The sequence below is a fragment of the Peromyscus eremicus genome, chromosome 14 (genome assembly GCF_949786415.1).
Source record: "Peromyscus eremicus chromosome 14, PerEre_H2_v1, whole genome shotgun sequence".
NCBI classification, from domain to species: Eukaryota; Metazoa; Chordata; class Mammalia; order Rodentia; family Cricetidae; genus Peromyscus; species Peromyscus eremicus.
The window spans coordinates 68,076,349-68,098,284 of NC_081430.1; the positions used below are offsets into that span (position 1 = coordinate 68,076,349).

Below are 21,936 nucleotides of genomic sequence, written 5' to 3' on the forward strand. Positions count from 1 at the left end.
AAATACCATGTAAGTGCTGTTTTTAGGTGTCTGATAAGACAGTCAAAGCCCCTGCTGTTATGGGGAAGAGAGATGACAGAAAAAGCCTAAAAAAAATAAAACATAGTCTGTTGGCTAGTGAGTGCTGAAGTAAGCATTAACAAGTGAGGTCACAGTTTTGGAAAAGGCGACAGAACAGCAGCAGTGTGCCTTCATGAGAAGGCGATGCTGGAATTAACTTACCCTGCAGCTGTCTGGAGTGAGACTTCCCGACAGAACAACAGCAAATGCAAAGTCACTGCAAGTGGTCGCGTTTGTGGCCTATGGTAGGAACAGTAAGAGGGTCCATGTAGCTGGAACAGAGAAGAGTGGAGGGAAATGGAGTTCCACAGTAACCGGCCATACTCCTAGGCCTTTGAAGTAGAGGAGCAACATATTCAGTATTTTAATGCAATCTCTCTGGATGATGTGTTGAGAGTAGACTGGACAGGAATAGGATTTCAAAAGCAAGGAGGAGAGTCAAAAAAATATTGCTAGCATGCATCTGGATAAAGGCAACAGGAAAAGCAATAAGTAATAGTATTTTGTCTAAAATACATCTTAGAGACACAATGGGCTTTGGAATAAGAGTAAGAACGGGTTTAGCTGGGTGGTGGTGGCGCACACCTTTAATCCCCGCACTCGAGAGGCAGAGGCAGGAGGATCTCTGTGAGTTCGAGGCCATTCTGGGCTACAGAGTGAGTTCCAGGAAAGGCTCCAAAGGTACACAGAGAAACCCTGTCTCAAAAAACAAAAACAAAAAATGAAAGAAAGAAAAGAAAAGAAATAAGGGGTTTCTCCTAGTGTAAACCATAATGAGCCAAATGGAGTTCAGTAGGGCAGACTCATAGAGGAAGAAAAGCGGTTAAGTATTCCTGTGGTTCAGATAAAAGTACAGGTACTGCAGCATTGACAGTGAATAGAGGGCCCACAACCACGAGACATAAACAACATGAGTTTAGTTACCTGAAGGATTTGAGGATGGGAGGCAAAAGGGTTGCCATAGAATTCCCAAGGCTGACCTCAGAGGAGAGTAAAATTATGTTGTTGGGATCTTGTTAATAAAGATAGTTCTTTATACCCGGGCCTTTCCAGAGAATGAAAGGATGCTTTCTACATTCATGAAGGGAAGAATTGTAGGGTTTTGTAGCTGGATGCAAATTCTGAAATCCACTATGCTAATCTCATGAAAAAGTAATACATGGTATCTAAATTACCTTCCTGTTCAGTGGCAGAACTGCATTTTCTTTTCTCATCACTGTGACCAGATGCCTGGCAGAAACAATGTAAAGGGGAAAAGACTGATTAGGCTTATGGTTTTACAAGGTTCAGACCATGTCCACTTGGCTTCGAGTTTCTGGGCCTGTAGGGAGGGCCTTCTTCATTGCCTGACATACCGGAAGCGGAGGAACTGGAAGGCGTTTTGGACAAGTTACTTCCATGGATCTGCCCCCCATGGCCTACTTCTTTAAGCTTGGCCTCGCCTCCTGGCCTTTCTAGACCCTTCCAAAATTGCTCCACTAGCTGGAGACAAAGCCTAAAGCCAGGTGTGGTGGGCAAACCTGTAAGCAATCTCAGTCATTAGGGGTTGGCGGGAGGAACAGCATTTCAAAGTCAACCTCTGAAGCATAGATCCAAGTCAGCCTTTGCTAATGAGAGCCTGTCTCAACAAATCAAAACAACAAAACAAAAGCAGTGAGCCTAGGGAGAACATTTCCCGTTTAACCATAACAAAACCAGCATCAGAACTGGAGTTTCTCCTCCCATCTTGGGCCTTTGTCCTGCTATGGCACAGTCAAAACCCCACTAACCTGAGTCCAGACTGTTTCTTACACAGTTGTTTTGAAAGCCATCCACATTCCCTACAAAGCATTCTCTTTTCCAAAGCCACTCAATTTGAATTATGGCAGAGAGCCTCAATTAGGTGCTTTCTTTAGGACCTATAATTTGTCTTTTTTACCAAGGAGGGTGCCCTCCAGAATCAACAGTCAATAGGCAGCGGTAACAGTGCATAGTAAATAGATGGGCTTTGAGTCCTGATCCTGAAATCCAGAGGCTTTGAATTCACATCTGTGTTCTAAAAATTCCCAGCCTTCTGGGAATGTTATTGAGACAACTAGGATTGGCAGCTGTTACTCTTCAGACTTAGCTGCCGATAATGCTAGTGCTGTGTTACATAGTAGAGGTGTTTTCCCATCGAAACTGCGTTCTCAGTAGAAAAATGGCCGATGGGGAACTATATCTCATTAGCAGGCATTTTAATTTAGCATTAAAAGTTCAGATTAGAAAATGAAGCAATTTTGATTTTGCTTTGATTTGACTATTTGATTTTTAAAAGTAATGTTTCAGCTTAACACTTTGTGCTACATATGAAAATCAAAAATATATATTCTGTAGGATAATAGGTATATAAATTGGTCTTTTAAAAAACTTACTGTTTTCATAAAGACTTTCTAAAGTATTAAAATGTTAATGTTTTAGAAAATCAAACTTTCATTCCAACTTGTTGCTCTCAAGAACTCAAGTTCTTTATGCTATTTTGATTTATAAGATGCAAATAAAAATTAAATGGGTGGGCTAGAAAGATAGCTCTGTGGTAAAGAGCATTTGTTGCTCTGCAGAGGTCCTAGGTTCAATTCCCAGGACCAACGTGACAGCTCACAACCGTCTGTAACTACAGTTCCAAAGAGATTGGATGCCTTCTTCCGGCCTTCTTGAGCACTGCACACATGTGGTACCGAGACATATGCAGGGGAAACACCCATCTACTAATAAATATTTTAAAAAATCAAGTGGGCAGATTATCTAGTAAGGCAGAAGTGTCCAGCCTTTTGGCTTCTCTGGGCCAAACTAGACGAAGAACTGTCTTGGGACACCTATGCTGGGGCAGGGGAAATGGCTCAGTTGGTAAAGTCCTTGTTGAAAACATGAAGACCTGAGTTTGAATCCCCAGATCTACATTAAGAAGCTGAGTGCAGTTGAGAGTATCTGTAGTCTCAGTGCTGATGAGGCAGAACTAGGTGGATCCTAGGAACTCACTGATCTAGTCTAGCTGAATCCATGAGCTCCAGGTAACAGTGAGAAACTCTGTCTCAAAAAACAAGGTCTTAGGAGCAATAAAGTATGATGCCAAATGTTGACCCTCTGAACTTCACATACACAAATATACATAGGTATACAGCACATGTATACATACTATTTTTAGAGGGCTGAGATTGGTTGTTCCTAAACTTAGCTCTTATTCCAGATTGCTGCCTGCTGTTGTTCAGAAAATAGTTTTGTCTCTAAGGTCTGTGATTGAAGATTTGGTCTAGAATGGTTTAGTTGAAGATGGTGAAGTTTGGTTATTAGGGCTATGCCCTCCAACTGTAAAGTTCTGCCCACTTTCAAGTCTGCCTCCCTCTTTTCTCCCTCTCTTTCTCTCTTCCTTCCTCTCCTTTCCTCCTGTCACTCCACCCTGGTTAGATGAGAGCTTATAGATGGCCTCTATATGAATTCCTTCCTGCCATAATGTGCTGTCTCTCAGAATTGAGCTGATGCCGGAGCCGGGCCTTTGAATATCTAAAATTGTGACACAAATAAGGTTTCTTTCCCTTATGAGTTTGTGGCCTCAGGCATTTCATCATAGTAATGCAAGGCTGATTTGTGTAATAACTGCTGTTGCCTGGATTTAGAGGGCATCCAAAGTTCTGAAAGTCAGAGTGAGTCTGACTCCTGGCCTTCCTGTCTTTTGACTTCAGCTGTCTGTCCTTGTAGGTCTCTCTGTGGATTAGATCCTCTAGATCTAGAAGCTGTTGTCTTCTAAAATTAAGCCTTATCTTTAGCCACTTCCAGCTTTAATTATTCCTTGAAAATAGTCTTTGCTTGGCTTGTAGGAAGATTTCTTTTGAGAGTTCAGTAAAGTTTACTTAGCCCTTTTAGGCTCTACATGAAAACTTGTGTTGGTTCTATATCTCATGGGAACCAAGTGGTAATCAGAAACTATAGCAAACCTACCTGCCCAGAGGAGTCACTCCCTGTTGGTTTAAAGGCTCCCAGTAAAGATGATCTCCAAGTGTGCCAAATGGACATGGAGACAAAATATTCCTCTGTCTTCAACAGTTCTTGGAGAATTCACCAGTTTCTTAGCACTATTTTCCCCTCCCCAGGACCTGAGCTCCACCCCTACCCCTTGTCTTCTCCCTGCCCAAAGCACTCTACTTCTATTTCTTTTCTGCTGGGCAGTTCCTCTGTAATGTCTCCTTTCTGTCTCACTGAGTACTTCGAGGAAAGCTTTCTTGACCCTTATCTGGGGCAAAAACTTTTAACCTTAGTTAGGGTACAATCCACAGAGGAGGCTTTGAAAAAAATGTGTGGAATTAAAATGTTTGTAGAAAACTGATTAAGCAGTATTCCATTTGGTAGATCCAGAATGCAAAGGATTAAGGGATGGAAATGAAATATTCTGTTCTATGAGGAGACTAGACCACATATATGTATCTCTTCTTCCTGGAACCACACTTGACACTGAAATAATATAGACGGAATAAATTCCTAAGGATTGTAGAAGCACAGATGGGCCTTCAACAAAAATAACATTCGTGAGTACCTGAAAGATGAAGCACAGTGGGGTGGGGGAGGGGAGGGGAGAGGAGGGGAGGCAGGGAAGACATGAGAAGATGAGACAGAATTGAGGAAGCCACAGTCTAATACAAGCACAAACAGCTAACAGGAGAAGCTTAGGACTCGTGTGTACCTAGTTTAATTAAGGAAGATAGACAATACCACGAAGCTGGAAACAGGCACAAATTGAAAGTGAAACCTCTACCAAGAAACCGAGCACCTGACTCGAAGTCAAAACCTCCATGTCTTTTTGTGAAGATGTCAAGCAGCCCTGTAACAAAGGTCTTGTCACTCTAACAGTTGAACAGCCTGTGACAAAAAGAGTCAACTCATGATCATATCTTCCAGCCAATAGGCCATGATCCCTCGGCCAGCACTTCCAAATGTCTAGATGCGGCTTAATGTGTTATTTTTAATATAAATATACCAAGGATTCCCAGAAATTTTAGAAACATTTGTAACACGAGTGAGAAAGATAAGCAGAAAAACAATCCCCCTAAAACTTTAAGCAACAATGATTATTGCAATGAGAGAAGATACTGCATCCATCAGCAGCTGCTATGAATAAACACTAGCAACCAACAAAGAACTTTTGGAAATTAAATATAAGCATTGCCAAAGTAAAGTAGAACAAAGGTAAGAGAAAGCTGAGTAAACTCCACTGAGAACAGAACAACATACCAGAATGGGAAATGGAAAACAGGGGGCTTTTAGAGGCCTGGTAAAGATGAGTTCCAGAAAGAGGCTAGAGAACATAGCCTGAGATTAGTGTAAGATACTTCCCTAGAAACGGAAGAATTTTCTAAATGAAAAGCATCTCAAGTGTCCCTCAAAATTGATAGAAAATGACATATTTCAGAATATAAAAGTTAAGCTAAAGCTCTTAAAAGCTGATATTGAAAATAAAGGAAAATTGTAAAGGATTGAGAATCAGAACTAGCTGCATCAACAAAAACCGTCAGAAAACAATAGAACAGTGTCTTCAAATAAATGGGGGATAATCTGTTTACAAGTCCATGGCCATCCAAAATGTCAAGCAAACGCAAGGAGAGAGTACAAACATGGGCGCCCGAGAGGACTCGGGAGATACACTTTCCATCCAGCCTAGTCAAGCAAGTTACTGCAGATAAGCTCTTCTGAAGTTAGAGAGCAGAAAGGTCTCCCTCCCATTCATGCTGCCCATGCAATCGCTGAGCAGAGCTGGGGAGGGGTCCCGAGGAGGGGCTGGGAACTGCACTGCTTTATTCAGTGCAGCTGTGCCGTGCACTGACTTGCACTTACCAAGGGACCAGTGTTATTGAGTAGTGTGGCATTTCATAGTGTCTGCTTGTTCCCACAGTTAATCTATGTTGGGAGTAACTTGGAGGCCACCCAAGGTACTCTGAACTCATGGTTGGAGGATTTAACTTCCAAACTACACACCTCAACTATACCATGATATAGCCCCACTTGAACATTGCAAATACTTTAATGAATACAACTTTTAAAAAACATACAAACAACAAAGTAACTCAGATGTACACATCTCAATGCATAATATAAAAAACACACAAAAAAGCAAACACTCTTCCAGAAATTACTAATTGCACATTAATGGTCTCCAGTGAAAGTCAAGTAGATAAAAATCTCAGACCACAAATTATGATTAGAAATATGTTCAAAGAAATAAGATAATAACCTCAAGGGAACATGAACAACTTGATGGAGTAAGGAAATCTATATGCTAGGAAAGAATTTAACAAATACAAAATGTTGGGAATGACAGCACTGTGAAAGGCTTCCCTGACAGGATGGATTGTGGAGAGGACAAAATCTGAGCTTAAAGACAAGGTGGAAGAATTGGAACAAAGATAATAAAACACACTTCCGTACATTTGGGGCACTATGAAAATCATAGACATAGAAGAATTTCCTTCTAAATGCATAGAAAACAAGGGACAGGCCTACACTCTACCAGTTTCACTCAAAAGACCAAACCTAGGAATTCATGGGACAGAATAAGCTGAGATGAGATCAAATGGCAAAGACAAGCTATTCAATGAAATTGTACCCAGAAATTTCCCACACCTAGGTAAAGAAATGGGCATTCAAGTAAGAAAGCTTTTAGGAGCCCAAAAAGATATGGCTAGAGAAGAATCTCTCCATATATATCTCTGCTAAGATGTCAAATGTAAAGCAAAGAAAACTAAAAGCTGTACGGGAAAACTGGCAACTGACATACCGACCCAGGAACAGCATAACAACAGACTTTTTATCAGCAAACTTAAAAGCCAAGAAAGCATGGAGTGATGTATTTCAAGCCTTGAAAGTATTTGTCTACCAAGATTCCTATACCCAACAAAATTGCTTAGTTGAAAAGGTAAGAATATTTCAAGGCAATAAAGCAATTCCTGACAAGTCAACACTGCAGAAAACTCCGAAAGGAATACAGAGAGGGAAAAATAAAAAGACATTTTTATACATGGAACACAGGAAAAACACATTTCATGAAAGCAATAGATAGCATAAGAGAACTGGGAAGGAATTAATCTTGTACAATGCAGCAAACATCCAACACTACCAGAGGAAAAATAAAAACTACCAATTAACCAGTCAACCAGGATAACAACAAAGTCATAAACAATAGCAAACACTTCTCAAATAACCTTGAATGTAAATGGCTTTAACCAATCAAAACACAGGCTAATGGAATAGATTAAAAATACAATCCAACTATCCTCTGTCTCCAAGAAAATTAAATGGGAAAGAATCCATAAACTGAGGATCAAAGGTTGAAAAGAAATTACCAAGCAACTGGAAGCTCAAACAAGCAAGCATGGCACCACTCTTATTTGATAGAGTAGAGGTCAAGCCAAAATTAGTCAAAAGAGATAAAGAGGGCCACTGCATAGTAATAAGAGGAACAATTAATCTAGACAACATAGATATTGTAAATATTTATGTAGCAAGTCTTAGGGCCCCAATTTCATAAACCAAACACAGGAAAGCGTAAGAGACCACGTAGATCTGGACAAAAATAATAATGGAAGATTTTGAACTGGCAAGATGGTTCAGTGGGTAAAGGTATGTGCCACCTACCTGGTGACCTGGGTTTGTTCCCTGGGAACCAAATGATGGGAGGAGAAACTGACTCCCATAAGTTGTCCTCTGACCTCCACAAGCATGTTGTAGTACACATATAAACACAGACATGTAATGATAGTGGGAGGTTTTGTAACCTACTCTCTTATCTAGATAGATCATCTAAATAAATAAAAGAAACCTCAGAGCTGAATTATACTGGACTTAACAGGTATCTACAGAATAATTCACCTAACAGGAAAAACACATTTTTCTTTGTGGTATGTGGAACCTTCCCTAAAATTGATCATACCATAGGCCACAATGCAAGCTTTAATAATTTAACAAAATTTAACAAAAATAATTCTCTGTATCCTATCAGACCAAGGTGAAAAAAAAATTAGAGACCATTAGCAGTATTACCATCTGAAAACACAAAAACACAACCTGGAGGTGGTGGTGTACACCTTTAATCCCAGCACTCGGGAGGCAGAGGCAGGTGGATCTCTGTGAGTTCGAGGCCAACCTCGTCTACACAGCTAGTTCCAGGACAGAGAGAAACCCTGCAAAACAAACAAACAAAAAACCAAACAATACATACACACACACACACACACACACACACACACACACACACACCACTCGGAGACTGAACAATACACTTCAAATAGTATTGTGTACACATGTATGTGCAGGTACAAGTTTGCCATGGTGTGCTTGTGGAGGTCAGCAGACAGGTCTCAGTAATCAGTGCTCACTTCCCATCTTGTTGAGACAGGGTCTCTCATGTTTCTGCTGCTACACTGCGTACACTAGACCAGCTGGTTTTCAAACTTCCGATTTTCCTGTTTCCACTTCCTTTCTGTGTTAGGACTGCTGGTATTAAAGATGAAATTGTTACATCTGGCCTTTTTATGTGGGTTATAGTGATCAAACAGGTTGTTTGGCTTGTATGTCTGTCTAGTGTGATTAATGAGCCATCTACCTGACCACATATCTTTTCTCTTTGTGTGTGTGTGTGTGTATGTGTGTTTGTGTCTCACTGCATAGTCCTGTGTGGCCTAGAACTCACAGAGATACATCTGCTTTTGCCTCCCAAGTTCTGAGATTAAAGGCGTGTACCACCATGCCCAATTCTCCACAATATACTTTTGAATAAGTAGTGAATCCTGTTCTTTCAATGGAAAAAAAAAGATTTTTGGAATAAAATGCAAAGCAGTGCACAACCTACCAAAACTGCTGTGGTATATCTAAGACAGTTCTAAGGAAAACATATGGCTATTAGTGTTCACAAAAGTTCGGAGAAGGCCTTGCAAGATGTCTTAGTAGGTAAGCACACCTTCCATTGTGATGATGACCTGAGTTCAATGTCTGGAACCCACATGATAGAACTGACTCCCACAAATTGTCCTCTGACCTCCACATTTATCACATGGCACATGCACACTCATTGGCACAAAATAATAGATATTTTTTAAAATTAGATTTTAAATAAATAACCTAATGATGTATCTCAAGCTCTATAAAAGTAAAAGAAAAAAATTGAAACTAAATATATGGCAGGAAATAACAAAGATGGTGGCAAAAATTAATGAAATAGAGACTAAAAGAACCATACATAGAATTAATCAGAGAGTTGGTCCTTTGAAAACATTAACAAGATTGATCAACTCGTAGGCCAACAAACCAAAGGAGAAAAAAGTCTCAATAAAATTAGAAATGAAAAGAATTATTTGGACAAACTTCAATGAAATCCAGAAGAACATAAGGAATACCTTGAGAACATATTTTAATAAGTTGGAAAATCTCAAAGATGTGGAAAGATTTCTAAACATATATGACCTAATAGAATTAGAGAAGATGAGAACAACCTACTCCGACTCCTAATAGGCAATGAGACAGAAAGAGTAATTAAAGGTTTCCCCAGAAAGTAAATCTCAGGTCTGGTCTTAATCTGAATTCTTCTGAACTTTCAAGGAAGACTTAATGCTAATATGTCTTAAACTTCACCACACAAGAAAGAGAAGAAACACTATCAAATCAGTATAATCCTGTACCCAAACCAAAAAAAGACACAACAAAATGCTGTGGGATGTATGGCAAATGTGTTGCTAATTAATCAATAAAACACTGATTGGCCGTTGGCTAGGCAGGAAGTATAGGCGGGGCAAGGAGGAGAATAAAGCTGGGAAGTGGAAGGCTGAGTCAGAGAGACACTGCCAGCCGCCACGATGAGAAACAGCTTGTGAAGATGCCGGTAAGCCACGAGCCATGTGGCAAGGTATAGATTAAAGGAAATGGATTAATTTAAGCTATAAGAACAGTTAGCAAGAAGCCTGCCACGGCCATACAGTTTGAAAGCAACATAAGTCTCTGTGTTTACTTGGTCGGGTCTGAGAGGCTGTGGGACTGGCAGGTGAAAGAGATATATCCTGACTGTGGGCCAGGCAGGAAAACTTAAGCTACAAAAAAAGAAGAATGTAATCTCTCTGATGAATATAGACGCAAAAATCCTCAGAAAAGTACTCTTAAACTGAATTCAAAAATCATGCTAAGGCAAACATAGGGCAGACACTAGGCTATAGGAGTTAGGTGGAAATTTTTGAATAGAATTCAATACTATAGGAAATAGACCCAAGAATTGGCAGATGTGATTACACAAAACTAGAGTTCTTCTGCATGCCAAAAGATTATCAGAGTGAGCAGACAGCCTGCAGAATGGGAGCAAAATCTTTGCCTGCTATACATCTGACAGAGGATTAGTATCTAGAAGATAGGAAGAATTCCAATATGTAAGCAACATGCCCACTCTCCAAAACAGAACTGCTAGTCAGTAAATGGGTCCATGGACAAGACAGAGTTCTGAAAAGAAGAAATACAAATGGCCAATAAATATTTTTAAAACTGCTCAATATCCTTAGAATCAGGGAAATAGAAATGAAAATTTTGAAATTCTATCACATCCCAGTCACAATGACTGTTATCAAGAAAACAACAAACGCCGAGGAGTCCTTATTCACCGTTTGGTGCCAGTATAAATTGATATAGCCACTATGGAAATCATTCTGGAAGTTTCTCAAAAAACTAAAAATAGACTTAAATATGACCCAGCTATCAACCCCTGAGTGTATACTCAAAGAATTCCACATCCTTCCAGAGAGACACTGGCACATCAATGTTCATCACTTTTCTCTTCACAATAGGAAAGAAATCGAATCAACATCGATGTCCATGGATAATGGAAATCCAGTATACATACTCAGTGGAATTTTATTCAGCCACAAAGAAAATGTAATTTTCAGGAAAATGGATAAAATTGAAAAACATGTTAAGCAAGGTTGTCTAGCTATGAAAAATAAACATGCATGTTCTTGCTTAGAAGCAGATCTTGGATTTTAATTGTTAAATATATGTATCTGTTATGGGATATTTGTACACTGTGTGAAGATACATAGCTGTGATTAGTGTAATAAAAAGCTGAGTGTCCAGTAGCTAGGCAGGAGGTATAGGTAGGACTTCCAGAGAGAGAGAGGAAGTAGGAGGAGGAATCTAGGTATGCAGAAGAAGAGCAAGACACACAGAAGAAGCAGGATGGGCAGTATGAGATAAGGTAAAAAGCCATGAGGCAAAACATAGATTAATATAAATGGGTTAATTTAGGTTATAAGAGCTAATGGGACAAGCCTAAGCTAAGGCTGAGCTTTCATATAATTCTCCATGTCATTACTCGGAAGCTGACTGGTGGGACAGAGAAAGACTTGTATCAGTGAATGTAGGTAAAGACTAGAGAACTAGAAATGGGCCTATGAGACAGGAAAAAATGGGTTTTAAAGAAATGGGAGGGAGAATACTGGCATCAAAAGGGTATAGTAAGAAAAGAGGGGGTGAGGACATAGAAAGTGGAGTGTGTTTGTGAGAGAGAATCAACAGAAATGAAGTACGTATGAAAATGGGTAAGGAAATGTATTATTTTGCTAGCTCATGAGAAGGGGGTGTGGAAATAGGAGACTAAACAGGATAGTACCGGACTAGAACAGATGTAGACAGCTGGTGAGATGCTTTGTAGATAAATAGGCCTGGTGCTAAACCTGATGACCTAAATCTGATCCCTGGGACCCACATGGTAGAGGGAGCAAACTGACTCCCACAAGTCCTCACACACACACACACACACACACACACACACACACACACACACACAATCATTTAAAAAACAGACATGCAGATCAATGGGATAGAAGTACAGACATAAACCCAAAAAGCTACAGCCAGCCTACTGATTTTTGTCAAGATTCCACAGATAATCACTGGAGAAAAGGCCGCTCCTTGATAAACAGTGCTGGGAAATGGAGTGTCTGCACAGAGAAAGCTGGGAAATGGAGTGTCTACACAGAGAAAACTGAAACTAGATCCCTGTCTTTCACAAATATCAACTCCAAGTAGATCGACGACTTAGCATAAGACTTGGAATTGAAAATACTGGAGGGCAAAGTAGGAATCACGTCATGTCCAGGAAAGGACTTTCTGATTAGGTCACTAGTTGCTCAGAAAATAAGGCCACTAATTAACACAGAATCACATGAAAATTTAAAAGCTATACAGCAAAGAAGACAGTTGAGTGAAAAGACAGTCTACAGAATGAAAGAAAATTTTACCAGCTATATATCTGACAAGGAATATCTAGACTATCCAAAGAACTAAAAACAAAGCAAAATAAATAAGCAATAAGAAAACAACCAATAAAAATGGGTTCAGAAACTAGAGTCCTGAAAAGAGAAAATACATATGGCCAATAAATATTTCAAATCCCCGGATATCAGGGACATGCAAATGAAAACGATTTTGAGATTCCATCCCATCCAAGTCACAATGACTGTCATCAAGGAAACAAGTGATTACAAATGCTGGCAAGGATGTGGGAGAGAAGAACCTTTATTTGCTCTGATGAGAGTGTGAACTGGTACAGCCACTATGGAAATAACTCTGGAGGCCTCGCAAACACTAAAAATAGGACTCCCATATGAGTCAGGTCTATCATCACTCCTGGGCCTGTATCCAAAAGATTCTGTTCCTTACCACAGAGGTGCTTGTACATCCTTCTCTAATGCTTCTGTATTCACAATAGCAAGGAGATAGATTTAGCCTAGATGTCCTTCCACTGAAGAACAGATAATGGAAATGTGCTGTATATAACCAATGGAATTTTATATGAAAAATGAAATCATGACATGGTCTTAAAAATGGATGGAATGAGACAATAAAAATAAAGGTAACCCAGGCCCCAAAAGACAAACATCACATGTTCTTTCTCATATTCTGATATTAGCCTCTAATGTTTAAATGTGTCTTTATGTGGGGATGAGTATGTAGAGAGGACAGGAAACTAGACATGGGCACATGCAGTGGGGAAAGAGGTTTGTTGGTGGGAAGGCAGCATAGCACACGAGATATGGAAGTAAAAGGGGAAATACTGACGGCGAAAGAGTATAGCAGGGAAGGGGCAGTAATGAAGGCTATTGGGGTCCTGCCCCTCGACAGCCTTCACCCAGAGTTCCAGAAGAGACTCTACCAGTGGCAGATTATTCTGAGGAGTTCACTAATAAACCTACATACACGATACTCTTTAGTCAATACACTTTATTCTTCTGAGTCAGGTCTCTCTATACACAACTTCTTTTTGTCTCTCACACTTAGCTCCTTTCTCGCCTGGTTCTCTCTACCTCTTTCTGCTGTTCCCTCTAAGTGCTACCTTAATTCCTTCATCTTAGTTCTGCCCCATCTTGGTCTTTCTCATCTCCTTACCCACCTAGTTTTTCCTTGTCAGGCTCTTCCTCATTTCCCATCTTGTCCTTCTAGTTCTCCATCCAGTTCTCTAATCTAGTCCCCCAAGTCTCTGAGGTTTACAGTTATATATCCATGCAATAGCAATGCTCTGGCTAAGGCAAGGTCACCAGGCTTGAATTCCTACAGGGTCATAAAGGCAGATAAGAGTTTTCCTCAGGCAGTGACTGTCAGGCTTTCTTTTACAACCCCAAAGGGGAGTGAATAAAAGAGGTGGGGTCAGATAAGGCCTGGAATAAGTCAGAAAGGGAATTTATGTGCTCAAAATATATTCTTATAAGTGATTAGGTGAAACGTTATGAATCTATCATAAATGTGCTCAAACTACAATCTTACAGGTGGTTAGGTAAAAGTCTGTAAGTCACTAAAATGTAACTGCCTCTCTATTTCTTTGTCACAGTTTACTGGCAGGGGTAACTCTGCTCAGAGCTAGGAAATCTGCCTCATAGCTACACTGCACCTGGTATACCAAAAAAAAACCCAACCCTTTTTGTTCTGAGTCAATTGCTCTGGAATGTCACTTGGGCTGTGAGAGAAAGGAGGGCCTGAGCTTCACAAGAAACAAAACTATGTACCTAAGTTTGCCTGTCTCCTAGGCCTAGGATGCTTGAGAAGAATTTTAGGTAAAATACACTGTTCAAAGTTCTTGGGGAAGTTATGAGCACACATGGAATTCATAGCAGAAAACAGCTGATATATTAAAAGCCGAATAACACCAAACACTCCTTGAGATTTGGGTTCCTCTGGAAGAATGCCTTGATTTTTCCAGGTACAGCTTTACCATAGTCAGCTGAATTCCTGCTACCATCCTGCAGCTCATAACAGGGCAGGAAAGGAAGGATGGGAGGAGGATCAACCAGAACTACATATGTATGAAAAAGCCACAAGAAAACCTGCTATTTTGCAATCTAATTATAAAATTAAAGGAAATTAAAAAGTACTTTTCAATGTTGAATAGAGGTATTCTATGTACATGATGGAAAAAAAAACCTAGTAACTACACAGTTATTAAATGAAAATTCTAGTGTTGGGCATGAGCTACATCCCTATAAGTAGTTGTCTTGTTGTGAGGACTCCTGTCTTAGTTAGGGTTTCTATTGCTGTGAAGAGACACCATGACCATGGCAAGTCATATAAAGAAAAACATTTAATTGGGGGCTGGCTTACAGTCCGGAGATTTAGTCCACTGTCATCATGGGGGAAACACGGTAACACATGGGCAGACATGGTGGTGGAGAATAAGCTGAGAATTCTACATCCTGATCTGCAGGCAGCAGGAAGAAAGAGTGAGACACTGGGCCTGACTTAAGCTCCCGAAATCTCAAAGCCCACCCCCAGTGACACACTTCCTCCAGTGAGACCACACCTACGCCCAAAGGCCACAAGTCCTAATATTTTTAAATAATGCCCCTCCCTATGAGCCTATGGGGGCCATTTTCATTCAAACCACCGTAGCCTCCAAACACTATAGGCTATTGTCACTGCTGCTGGTTGTCCGATGGAACTAAGTAGCATGCCCTACTCCTGAAGAGACCACATGCAGAGTTCATACAGGGACTAGGGTGTGACACAGTAGATGAAATGTGCCTAGCAAGCATAAGGTACATGATTTCCATCCCTAGTATCACAGGAGAAAAGAACTTGGGATTTTAGAAGTAATTGAAAAAACTAGAGATTAAATGTTGGCTATGCTTTAGATAGGAAAGCCCAGAAAAAGATGATGCAAAAATAGTTTTAAACCATACTTTACTTTGAGTTTTCCCATGTGAACACATCTTTAAATTTTTACCTTTAAGAGCCTAGTATCTTTTAAAAAATCACTTAAACCATGCCCTTGGTCAGGGCAGGTCTGAGCAGGACATCCACTATGAAGATTCTTTGCCTTTGGCTGAGGTACTGGTTACCTCATGCAGATCAGCACTGAAGACTAGAAATAACAATGGAGACAAAGGCCAGACTGAGTGGAGTGGGAAACAGGAGGGCAGGAATGGAAGGCTGTGGTCAGAAAGGAATTCCAGTTGGAGTTGCTAGCAGTTATCAGGTATGACTAACTCGTCAGTGGTTGGAGTAAAGGTGGAAAGGAAGACATTGAGAAGGTTAAGAAATTCAGCATGCTAGAAGACATGGACTGTGGTTGAAAACAAATTGTGAGCCATGGAAAGGGATGGGAGGAATTTCCTGTAAAATAGTAGAGAAAAGAGAAAAGGTTAGTGTAAATAAAAGGCACAAGAAAACAGTGTTCTTCCCTGTGACTCCTGCATCACCAGGTGAACTCATAATCCTTGCACATCTACTCACCTCCCGAGAATTCCAAATGATTGGATAGTGACATTCAAACATTATATTTCCACTATATGTTTTACTCTTACATTCACAAGGCTACCAGAAACCTGCCATTTCCAGAACAAGCTGCTGTTCAGAATCCTCCCAGTTTTCCAGTGACTCGAGAGCACGCAGAGGCTTGTCCACCAGGCGGGACCTGATGATCTCAGACAGGACTACTTAATGGACTGAGATGATCCTATCAACAATGAAGGTAATTTTCTTCATCATAATATCATTCATCTTTTCAGTGATGCTTTGATGATAGTTCTGACTTGGAATTATGCTGTGTAAAAATATAAAGTGGGAAAAAGAAGAATTTCAATTGGCATTCTTGCTATCTCCATTTATTTCATTCTGGGATAAGGACATTATCTTTCACATAAAAAGCGTTTCCATCCAAATCCAAGCTTGTTGGGTTTCAGTGTTAATATTAATAACTAGTATTTGAACTACAGGAACTAGTGGGTATAACTGGAGGGTCCATAAACTAGAACAGTTCAGAAAAACACCAAACACTACAGCCTTTTATGGTGACTTGAATTTTTACCTTCAGGATCAAATCAGTGCTCGGTCTTGCATGTAAATACTGTTCTAGTTAAATGTGTCTATTTCCTCTGAATTTCTGGGCCCAAAACATCAAAGCTAAATAATGATCCTCCAAAGATAGTCAGGTCTAAATTTCTAGAACCTGTAAGTACACTAACATATTTATGCTGATTAGCTTTTTGCCAACTCAAAATAAGCTGGAGTCATTTGGAAAGAGGGATCCTCAGCTGAGAAAATGCCTTTATCAGATTGGCCTGTGGGCCATCCTGTGGGCATTTTCTTAATTAGTGATGGGTGTGGTCGGGCCCAGCCCATAGTGGAAGATGCTGCTGTTGGAGTACCCTGCCCTTTAGGCTGCAGTCCACTGTGTCTGGACAGCACTCTGGGCTTGACACAAAATAGAGGACTCCCTTTCCAGCAGGACTCCCTCTCTACCTGGATAGTGTCTCTAGGCTTGGACGCCTGACCTTATCCGGAAGCTGTCCCTAAGCCTGATGCCAGAACTTTCTCAAGCGTGGTCTTTGACACAGATCTCTGCAGACACTCTTCCCCTGCTGCCCATATGATAACTAGGTTTTGTGTTCCCAGCCGGTAGGACCATGCTGCCAAACGCAAATTAGGTAATGCCCCAGCTGCTGTTCCCATCCTATGTATCGCCCCTCACTCTGGAATAAAATTGAGCTCCAGCAGTGAAGCATTCTCCCAGAAAGCTGTTTCCACCATGCTCACAGACAGGTACAAAGCCTTGCTGGCTGCTTCTGCCTCCTTTGCCCTCGTGGCCTAGTGGCCAATGGACCATAGTGGGAAAAGGGTTACCCCACATGCTGCCCCTGGATGGGGGCAGCTGTATAAGAAAGCCAGCTAAGCAAGCAATGAGCAGCAAGGCAGTAATCAGTGTTCCTCCATGGTTTCTGCTTCAGTTCCTGTCTGCAGGTTCCTGCCCGACTTCTCTTCATGACAGACTGTGATGTGGCAGTATAATATGAAATAAACCCTTCCCTCTCCAAGTTGCTTTTTGTCAGTGTTTTATCACAGCAATGGAAAGCCAGCTAGGACAATAGTTTTCAAATTCTATGATGACAGATTAAGAATTTGCAGCTAGGGTGAATGGATTTAGGTGATCCCGGTAGGCCCACTGTAATCACAAGGCTCCTTGTAAGTGGGAGGGAGGCAAGTTAATAGGATTAGGAGACATAACTGGGAAGCAAAAGGTTCACATGATGTGAGGAAGGAGTCAGGAGACAAACGCCAGGCATCTCCAGAGCCTCCTAGAGAAACAAGCTCTCTGACACCTGTGAGCCCAGTGAGACTGAATTTGGACCTTTAATTTCCACAATATAAAATGATGAGTTTTTGCTGTTTTGTATTTTCTAGTCTTTGAATAATTCTTTTAGAATTCATCCGTGTTCCATGAACAGTAACCCAAGATTTTTCACTGAAAGAATAGTTCATCCAGAGAATGTGCCAGAAGTACTTGTCTGCTGACTGATTGATGAAAATTTTGGTTGTTTGCAGATTTGTGTGTAGGCGGAGTTTTCCTGTCCTGCAGTCGCTCACTAACAAATAATCACTCAGAAGTTTAATATTAATTACAAATGCTTGGCCAGTAGCTCAGGCTTATTACTAACTAGCTCTTACATTTTAAGTTAAGCCATATTTCTTATTTATGCTCTGCCACATGGTGGTACCTTTATTAACATGGCATGTTCATCTCCTGCTCCTTCTAGGTCTGGCTGGCGACTCCTCTGACTCCACCCTTCATCTTGCCATCATTCCCTCTGTCTCAGGCTGTCTTGTCCAATCTCTTCCCGCCAAGCTATTGGCCAATCAGCTTTTTATTAGCAATGAGAGTAATACATATTTACAGTATACAGAAGGATTATCCCACAGCATTTCCCCCTTTGTCTCTAATTTAAAAAGAAGGTATTAATTTTAACATAGTAAAATTATATACAACAAAACCAGGATTATTCCACAGCATTTGACCCTTGAACCCTGAAGTGAGGAATTTTATGGAGACATTCCATTTTGGGACTGAGTGTTCCAAGGTCTCTCTACACATTGTCCAGTATGGGTCTTTGTATTTGTTCCTATAGGAGTAAGTTTTTCTGATGATGGCTGAGTAAGACACTGATCTAGGAATATAGCAGAATGTTGTTAGGAGTCATTTTATTGCTAAACATATTGCTGTTTAGAAGAACAATACTATTTGGTTTTCCCCTATAGTTTCAAGTGTAAGTGGATGTTTCCTGTTTCAACTGCTTGGTCTCAAATAACCGACTCAGAGGCTGAATATGAATTATAAATGCTTGACCAATAGGCTTCTTACTAGCTAACTCCTACATTTAAATTAACCCATTTCTATTAATCATGTATTGCTACGTGGCTTATGGCTTTACCTGTCCTCTAGCATGTCTTGCTTCCTGGGTGGCTGCTGGCTGGCATCTCTCCTTACTCTGCCCTCCTTCTTCCATTAGTCTCAATTTAGTTTTCTCACCTAACTTCCTGCCCAGCTACTGGCCTGTCAGCTCTTTATTAACCAATGAGAGTAATACATATTCATAGTGTAGAAAGGATTGTTCCACAGCACTCAAGTTCTTGGGCACCCAAGCATATCAATCATGGGTTCCATCTCATGGCACGGGCCTTAAATCCAATTAGATAGTGGTTGGTTACTCCCACAACTCTTGTGCTACTATTGTACCAATGTATCTTGCAGGGAGGTCACCACTGTAGATTGAAAGGTTGCATCTTGGTTGGGATTTAGCTTGTCCCTCTGATAGCATGCAGTGTACCTCCCAGTACCATGGCCATTAATCAGTAGGGGAGAAGGCTCTAGGTAGGTATGAGCTGAATTTCTCTTTATTCAATGAGTTACGTAAGTGTTGTCTTTAACATTGGGGCCTTGCCATAAGTTTGTGGAGAGCAAACAATAGCCATAGCAATAACCTAGGTTGTTTGAGGTTTCCATGGGGCCCCTTTGGCCAACAACTCAAATAGATGTGACCCATTCCTGCCACTGGAGCTTTCATCTGGTGATGAGAGATGTCAGGTTGGGGCTTTGTCTCCCCCATTATTTGGTGATTCCATTTAGATTTCTTTCATATCTGTATATATATTTAAGTAGTTTCTACTGTATTAGGTTTCTGCTGCAAGCTACAGGAATGTGAAGTAGGAATTCAGCTGACACTGGCAAAACTACTACCTGGAAGAGCCAAGAACTCTTCTAGAGGGAAGCCAAAACTCAAGGAGTCTTGGTGATAATGGCTTTTGAATGTGTTAACTGTTTCCTGCAGTGTATGTCTTGTGTGCTATTGTAGCTTTCCCATGTGATTCTTTTCCCAAGAACTTGTAAAAATGTAGTTCCCATATACTATTTGGGTTTTTGGAGAACATTCTCCAGCTGTGTTGATTCTTCATTAGCATACATCTGGCTAGGGCCATTCTCTGGACAAAAGTATTTTATCTGAGATACTTCTCTACATCTAAGGACAGACTGCAGATAGATAAGCATTAGCTCATCTCACCTACAGGTAACAGAAAATAACCACTAACAATTAAATCCTTAACTTCTTGCCTTCACCCCAGTTTATTTACACAGGACCCTAATTTAAGAGGTTTACTGCTTACAATTCTGGGATGGTGGTTTGGCCATCTGCTAGTTACTGAGTAAAGGTAATTATTCCCACTGACCTAAGGAGACTACCGACAAAGCCTGGAGGATGGATGATAGGTGCCAAGCCTTGTTTATTGTGCAAATTAAGCTTCAATCCTCCTTCTTTTATCTCAGCCCAGTTGTTACCCCTAGCTCTAAAGATTCCCCCTTTAGCTATTAACTCAGAGTGAAAGTGCCTTTCCAAATCAAATACTATGCATTGTGACACAGGTTGCCTAGCAACCGAGTAAACTTTCCCCACCCTATCAGAAAGTGGCACAGCTGAGATACGCTGAGACAGAAATGGCACCAAAGGAAAAAAAGAGTTTTATTTTACTAGTGACTTATATTGACATAGTGTCCCAACCTATTTACCCTGCCACTTCTAAGATTATAGTCTGAGCACATAAATTCCTTTTTAGAATCCCCTAATTGATTTTAGTCTTTAGCTGACCCTACCAGAGAACTCCTGTTAGTCACTCCCCTTTGGGGTTGTAAAAGAAAGCCTGACAGTCACCACCTGGTGTAAACTCTTATCTGCCTTTATGACCCTGAAAGAATTCAAGCCTGGTGACCTTGCTTCAGCCAGAGAATTGCTGATGGTGTGTGTATATATACTGGAAACTTCAGAGACTGGGGGAGAACTAAGATAGGGAGAACTAAGAACAATGAGAGAACAGCAAAGAAAGGGACAGAGAGAAGCTAAGTGTGAGAACAGAAAAGAAACTGTATAGATAGAATTGATTTGGAAGAATAAAGTGAATGGACTAAAGAGCTCAGTGTGCTTGGATTCTTTTGATATCCCTCAGATTAATTCTCAGCCACTGGTAGCATCTTTTCTGGACTCTGGGAGAATTCCCCTCAGGGCAGGTACCTGGGGAGAATTTGATAGGTTCCCATGGCCTTTCTTGTTAGTTGTTCCTCCCTGTATCCCCCACTACTCCTCATCCCCTCCCTGTCCCTGCTGAGCCTCCCATTCCAGTCCCCTCATCCAATCCATCCATAACTGCCCATTCTATTTCTTCTTCCCCCACCCCTAGTCCCTTACTCTATAACTATCCTCTATGGTTATATGAACTGTAGCCTGTTTATCAAATACTTAACAGCTTATACCCACATATGAGAGAATACATACCATATTTGTCTTTTTCAATTTGGGTTACCTCCCTCAGGATGATTTTTTTTGTATCTCCATCCATTTACCTGTGAATTTTATTCTTTTATTTATTTATTTATTTTAGAATCTGAGCAATATTCCATTGCATAAATGTACCACATTTTCTTTATACTTTTGTCTTAGTCAGTGTTCTATTGCTAAGAAGAGACACCATGACCACAGCAGCTCTTATAAAGGAAAGCATTTAATTGGGGATTACTTATGGTTTCAGAGGATTAGTCCATTATCTTCATTGTGAGGAGCATGGTGATACATAGGCAGACATGGTAGCTGAGAGATCTACATCCAGATTAGAAGGCACCAGGAAGAGTGAGACTCTGGGTTTGTCACGGGCTTTTGAGCTCTCAAAGCCCACCCCCAGTGCCACTCTTCCTCCAACAAGGCCATGCCTCCTAATAATTTCAAATAGTGCCACTCCCTAGTGACCAAATCTGTGAGCCTATGGAGGCCATTCTCATCCAAACCACCACGTTCCACTCCCTGGCCCCCATGGGCTTGGAGCCATATCACAACGCAAAAATGCATTTAGTTGGGGTTGGTGATTTAGCTCAGTGGTAGAGCCCTTGCCTAGCAAGCGCAAGGCCCTGGGTTCGGTCCTCAGCTCTGAAAAAAAACCAAACAAACCACATTTAGTCTAACTTCAAAAGACCCCATAGTCTACTGCAGTCTCAACACTTTTAAAAGTCCATAGTTCAAAGTCTCTAATACTGAT

At 40.7% G+C, this 21,936-nt stretch overlaps 2 long non-coding RNA genes across 2 annotated transcripts in view; one reads left to right on the forward strand and one right to left on the reverse strand.

Moving 5' to 3' along the window:
* Positions 1 to 222: 222 nt before the first annotated feature.
* Positions 223 to 20,227, reverse strand: LOC131923803 (uncharacterized). The gene is made up of 3 exons (XR_009382723.1): positions 20,086 to 20,227; positions 15,891 to 16,129; positions 223 to 332 (listed from the first exon to the last, which is right to left on the reverse strand). It is a non-coding gene; the product is annotated as an uncharacterized LOC131923803 (long non-coding RNA).
* Positions 15,853 to 21,936, forward strand: part of LOC131923804 (uncharacterized) — a 35,428-nt gene continuing 29,344 nt past the window's right edge. The window contains exon 1 of the long non-coding RNA XR_009382724.1: positions 15,853 to 16,057. This is a non-coding gene — a long non-coding RNA (uncharacterized LOC131923804). The remainder of the gene's footprint in view (positions 16,058 to 21,936) is intronic.